The sequence below is a fragment of the Tachypleus tridentatus genome, chromosome 9 (genome assembly GCF_004210375.1).
Source record: "Tachypleus tridentatus isolate NWPU-2018 chromosome 9, ASM421037v1, whole genome shotgun sequence".
NCBI classification, from domain to species: Eukaryota; Metazoa; Arthropoda; class Merostomata; order Xiphosura; family Limulidae; genus Tachypleus; species Tachypleus tridentatus.
The window spans coordinates 44,233,133-44,238,955 of record NC_134833.1 but is presented as its reverse complement, the minus strand read 5'-3'; the positions used below and the strand labels follow the sequence as shown (position 1 = coordinate 44,238,955).

Below are 5,823 nucleotides of genomic sequence, written 5' to 3'. Positions count from 1 at the left end.
TTTTACTGGTTTTTGAATATCTTGCACTACTACACATGGCAATGTTTTGCTGTACATATAGTTGAAGAATCACAGTGTAAACACATTTCACAGCTTTTGGACCTTTCTTTCTTTTTTGTATTTGTGTTTTCCAGATGGTTGTGACTTTCTCATCATTTCAGTCATGATTGTGCCATGCAAATTGGAAAGCTGATTTCAAAACTGCTGAATTTTATGCATATGGCAGTGTTATTTGGGTTTTATAGTATTTTTCCAAGCAAAAAAATTGTTCTGATAATTTAATTTTTCTGGCAAAAAATTGGGCTTGTAAAAAAAAATCATAAGTTTGGTACAATAATATTTATTAAAAATGTATCCAAAATGACATAAAGAAATGCTTTATTGGGCTTTTTTCAGTAAATTGCAGTACTTCTAGCACCTATTGATGAAAGAGTGAGGAAGCACTACACTACAAAAAAATCTTGAGATGCACAAATATCATTAACATTTTTGCTTTTACTGTAATGATTAGTTTCCTCATGACTGCCTTATTGTTTGTACAAATTTTTCTACTGCTAACTTTGAATTGTAAATACAATCATTAACACTGACACCTTCGTAAGACGATCCAAGCAAGCTAAGGTTCAATGCATTTTGCTGTATTTCATTGTGCAACCCTTGAAGGATTTGGTGGTGGCCAACTTTGTACTGAGGTATACAGCCCTAAAAAGAAAAACATGACATTAATTAGTAATATTCTACATACACAATGTTCAAAGACATTTGTATACACCGATGAAGCACAGTTAAAGTAAAATATAAAAACACAAACATGTTCATATTACAATGATTACTAACAATTCTGAATAAATTGTTTTAATAACAGTTAGATTAAATAAACATTTCAATTTTTATTACAGTAAATATAATGTCTTTATTAGTTACGTCTGATCAAAGGATTGGTAGTTTTATATAACTGATAGTAATTTGTAACAAATGTTTATCTACTACTCATATAGTTTTACTGACACATACAATGTGAAGTTTAAAAAATATTATAGTTATCCTTCTGACAAAGCACATAGAGGTACTAAAATAAATGTTAAAAATAATTGTCTTATTGTAAGGTGCTGCCCTCTATACACATACATTTTCTTTTTTGCATGCCATGAGCCTTTTACTACTACATACCCCATGATTATTGTGGTTCAACTTCATTTTGCATGCACATTATCATGGAATAACTCTCCATCAACAAGAGTAAAACATACCCTCATGATACATACAAGGTCTGTTCAAAAAATATGCGGACTGTTTGAATTGCGCGGGTCCAGTTGGTTCCAGGGGAATCCGCTTGGTGTTGCTAGGTTCGCACAGATCAGCTGATTACGACGCCATTTCCCGATTGCAGATATCTTTATTTGTGTATTAGCTACGCGGTTTTAAGTGAAGTGCGATTTTTTCGTTTGGCAGATTTCAGAATGAATGACCTGAAGGAGCAACGACTTGCTGTGAAATTTTGTGTTAAACTTGGAAAATCTGCGACTGAAACTTTTGCTATGCTTAACACGGCTTAGGGTGATGTTGCTATGAAGCGTACGGCATGTTTCAAGTGGCATGAACGTTTTAAGGATGGTCGACAGTCCATTAAAGATAATGAGCGTCCTGGACGTCCTTCCACATCAACTGACGACCCACACGTCGACAAAATCAACATCCTGGTGCGGGAAAATCGACGTCTGACTGTCATGGAGCTTGCTGAAGAGTGTGGGATATCAGTTGGATCTTGTTACGCGATTTTGACCGAAAAATTGAAGATGCACCGCGTTGCTGCGAAATTTGTGCCTCAGAACTCGTGAGTTTTTGGCCAAATACTCGATCACTGTTCTTCCCCACCCCCCTACTCACCTGACCTTGCTCCTTGCGATTTTTTCTTGTTCCCCAAACTCAAAAGACCCTTGAAAGGAAGAAGATTTGAGATGATTCCTGAGATTAAGGCAAATGCGACGAAGGAGCTGGAGGACATTACAAAAAAACGTACCAGGACTGTTTCAACAAGTGGAAACACCGTTGGGATAAGTGTGTGCGTTGAGGAGGAGAGTACTTTGAAGGGGTCCCAGAAGGCCAAACACTCGATCACTGTTCTTCCCCACCCCCCTACTCACCTGACCTTGCTCCTTGCGATTTTTTCTTGTTCCCCAAACTCAAAAGACCCTTGAAAGGAAGAAGATTTGAGAAGATTCCTGAGATTAAGGCAAATGCGATGAAGGAGCTGGAGGACATTACAAAAGAAGCGTACCAGGACTGTTTCAACAAGTGGAAACACCACTGGGATAAGTGTGTGCATTGGGGAGGAGAGTACTTTGAAGGGGTCCCAGACCTGTAACTTCTAAATAAAGTACATTTTGTTTTATGACGTCAGTCCGCGTATTTTTTTAACAGCCCTCGTATGACTCCCTCTATTCAATTCTACTTAACTATCATTTCTAGTTAAGATAAAAAGAGGAGCACTGGTTTTCAATAGGAAGGACTGGTGGGAATTGTAGGAGGAAACAACTACTTATTAGAAATAGGAAAATTATAACTTTTGATACAGTGTATTGCCTCCAATTACATACATATATAGCTAAAATTCACATTGATGAGGTGCAAGAGCCAATGTGAGGGATAAAAATTGTCAGAAGAACATCTTATATTGATGATCCTCTCAACAGAGGATCATATATGAGACTGCACCACCATTTGGTACTACCTAGTGTACTTTTTGTCAATGTGAAAAAGAGGCGTCACACAACTAAATGGGAAAGAAGACAGATTAGAAACCAAGCCACATTATAGAGGGGATCTGATAGAACTGTATAAGACTGTAAATAGAATTGATAATGTTAATGCATCAAAATTTTTCATACTTTATAACAAGAATTATAAAATTAAAAAAACAAATTTAGATTTAGGCATAGGTACAAGCAGTTTTCAGCTAAGACAATTTTATTTCTCAAATAGGATGGTTGGCTTGTGGAATGGTTTGCTGTTAGATGTTGTGGAGGGAGTAAATTTTTGTGAGTTTAAAAGAAAGCTTGAAAGAGATATGAACAATAAGGGCTGGCTTTACTTTTTTAAAATTTATTTATTTAATAGTTTTAGTTTGGCTTAGAGGACAGGACAGCCAAGATGGACCAACAGGTCCCTTGTTGTCCCTGTATATTACGTTATATCATAATCCCAATCCCAGTGAAGGGAGGCTATAGAAGAATCCTCTATAGAATCTTCTTTCCTTTTTAAAGAAAGTGACTTTCAGTTGAGCAACGATTTTACTGATCTTAGAGATGATTTGGAAGGCCTGGATTATCAATGACTTATTTAAACTGTAGCTTATTTTATGATTTATATAGAATGAGCCTCCAGTCACTCACTTTAAAAAAATCTAACTGTGGTACAGTTAGAATGTGTTGGGAAGCATTGCTCTAAATACTGTTTAATTCAATGTCAAGATATAGTTTCAACTATATGTTAAAAAAACAAAAGTACAAACAATTTATGAAGTTCAATATGCTATATTACAATAATTTCAAATAAGCATATCAGGATGTCACAAGCCAACTACAGCCAATATAAATTTGTGATTTAACAGAATCATAACTATATTTTGATAGTATTTCCAAATGTTGTAGATAGTGTTACCACTAAAATTTATGAAATGTAATCTAACAGCCCTTATTGAAATTAAATACTCATACACTCAGATCAGAAATGTGTGTTCAAATCAGGAATATAGGTTTTATAAGATGGAGATATCTCTTGCACTGAATCATATTAGAAAACAATGGGATGTAAATCAACTGGAGTACAACAATTATCAAGAAAAACAACTGCATGAAATTGAAAAGGATCTTCATCTGGAAATACAGTGAATAACAAAGTAAAGATTCATCAAAGTAAGGCTTCCACTTATAGCTTATAGCTCCTGTTCAACCAACACATACTTAAAGTCACTGAATAATTAAGGGGTATATAAGTTATTCCACGTGGCTTTGGATATACGTGCAATTAGATACAAGCAAACTGTTGTTCTCATACAAAGATGGACAATTTAAAACATGCAAAAAAAATAGTATAGAACAGTCTTTTGCAAAATAAACTATGCAACAGATGATTACTCCACACATATTGCAGTTGGATATAATGAATTTTGATATATATTGAAGTAATTTGGTTGTTCCCCTGAAAACTCAAATGAAAATTTCCAAAATTCAATTATAATATAGCTTTCTATAACACAGTACCTTTTCTACCATTTCTTCTGCCTTTCTTATAGAATTATTATTGTGTTTCATATGTAAATGACAGACTTCACTCTAAAGTGCTTTCCTCTTACCGTCAAGAGAAAAGATGAGTACTGGAAGTTATCGAGAGGGTAGGTAGAGTGGTGAGAAATTCAGCAGATTTAAGAATTCCTGCCTCAACCCTGTCAATGATTCTGAAAAATAAGAACATATTGTGGGCAAAGTTCTTCAGCAGTGAACCTTCATTGAGTCTTAAGTGCTTCAGACATGTTTCAGAACATACTGTGGACAAGCCCCTCCTGGTTTGGCTTTGTAGATTTTGTGCAATGAATCTTCCAATCATCAGATAGATTCTTAAAGTAAAAACCTCAAAGGTTGCATAATCTCTAAGGGTTCTAAACTAGGAGTGCTCTTCTTCATAGGTAAATTGATAAAAGGCTTGTCATGGCATCAGCCTCGAGGAGGTAGTCAGATAAAGAGTAGCCGTGAATGTGCAGGTAATTGACAGGTGGAGGAGCACAGCCCTGCTGAAACTTATTGAAAACATTCAATGCCAACAAAACTGGACTGTACTGGAGAATTCTCCCAAACAAGATATTATATTTAAAGGGTAAAAAGTACTATAGATGTAAGTTCATCAAGGAGAGGGTCACTCACATGGTTATGGTGTACCCAAATGGAACTGAGAAGTATCTGCTAACCATCGTCAATAACTTCCAAAAACCACACTGTTTCAAAAAGACAAAGAGGCTTCCAACTGCAAATGACACAAGTTGGAAGGCTTGGATGATGATTTTGGCTTTCTTCACCTGGAATAGAAAGTTCAATGTTCTGATGATGTGCCAAAAGATGAAGTTGTTGCTGTTTGTCATCAATTGAGGAGCTCATTCACAAATGACAGATCTTAGAGCTGTCACTCTCTAATATCTGCCACCCAACACTATGTTCCACCTTCATCAAAGTGATGACAGAATAATAAAACATCTGAAACACTGTTACAAGAAATGCCTTATGTCAAAAATGCTCAGCTGGTACAATGCATGAAGAGTTCTAAATTACTCTTCCTGATGTAATGACAATGGTTAAGTCTGCATGGTTATGTGTTAGAGAAAAAAGAAAAAGGAGATAATAAAGTATCATTTTTGGCACTGTGGACTCATCTAGTTAAGTGATGCAACAGAAGAAGTAAACAATGGTACATGTGGTAAGGTCTCCCATTTGCAGCAGATGAATATTATTGATCCTGATCTCAATCCTAAAGCATCTGTCAAGGTGGACCATGATCTTGCAACTCATGAGATGCCAGCAGAGCCAGAAAGTAAAGTCTGCACCAGAGGGTTAAAAAACGATGATGTTTACTGCAGACAGGAGTTATCAATTGGAACTACAACTGAAGCAGAATGTTTTACAGGAAGGCTTGGACAATCGCTTCCTTATTAAGAAAACAAATGTTAACAATAGAATGCTCAAAAATAAGGAAGCAAACACTACTTTGATGCTTTTATTACAAAGATGTAAACTTTTGTTTGTGTTATTATTATACAATAAGGTATTAGTATTT

The 5,823-nt window shown here is 35.5% G+C and overlaps 1 long non-coding RNA gene across 1 annotated transcript; it reads right to left on the bottom strand.

Moving 5' to 3' along the window:
• Positions 1-361: 361 nt before the first annotated feature.
• LOC143225166 (uncharacterized) lies at positions 362-5,803 on the bottom strand. The gene is made up of 2 exons (XR_013013662.1): positions 4,355-5,803; positions 362-702 (listed from the first exon to the last, which is right to left on the bottom strand). It is a non-coding gene; the product is annotated as an uncharacterized LOC143225166 (long non-coding RNA).
• Between the last annotated feature and the right edge of the window lie 20 nt (positions 5,804-5,823).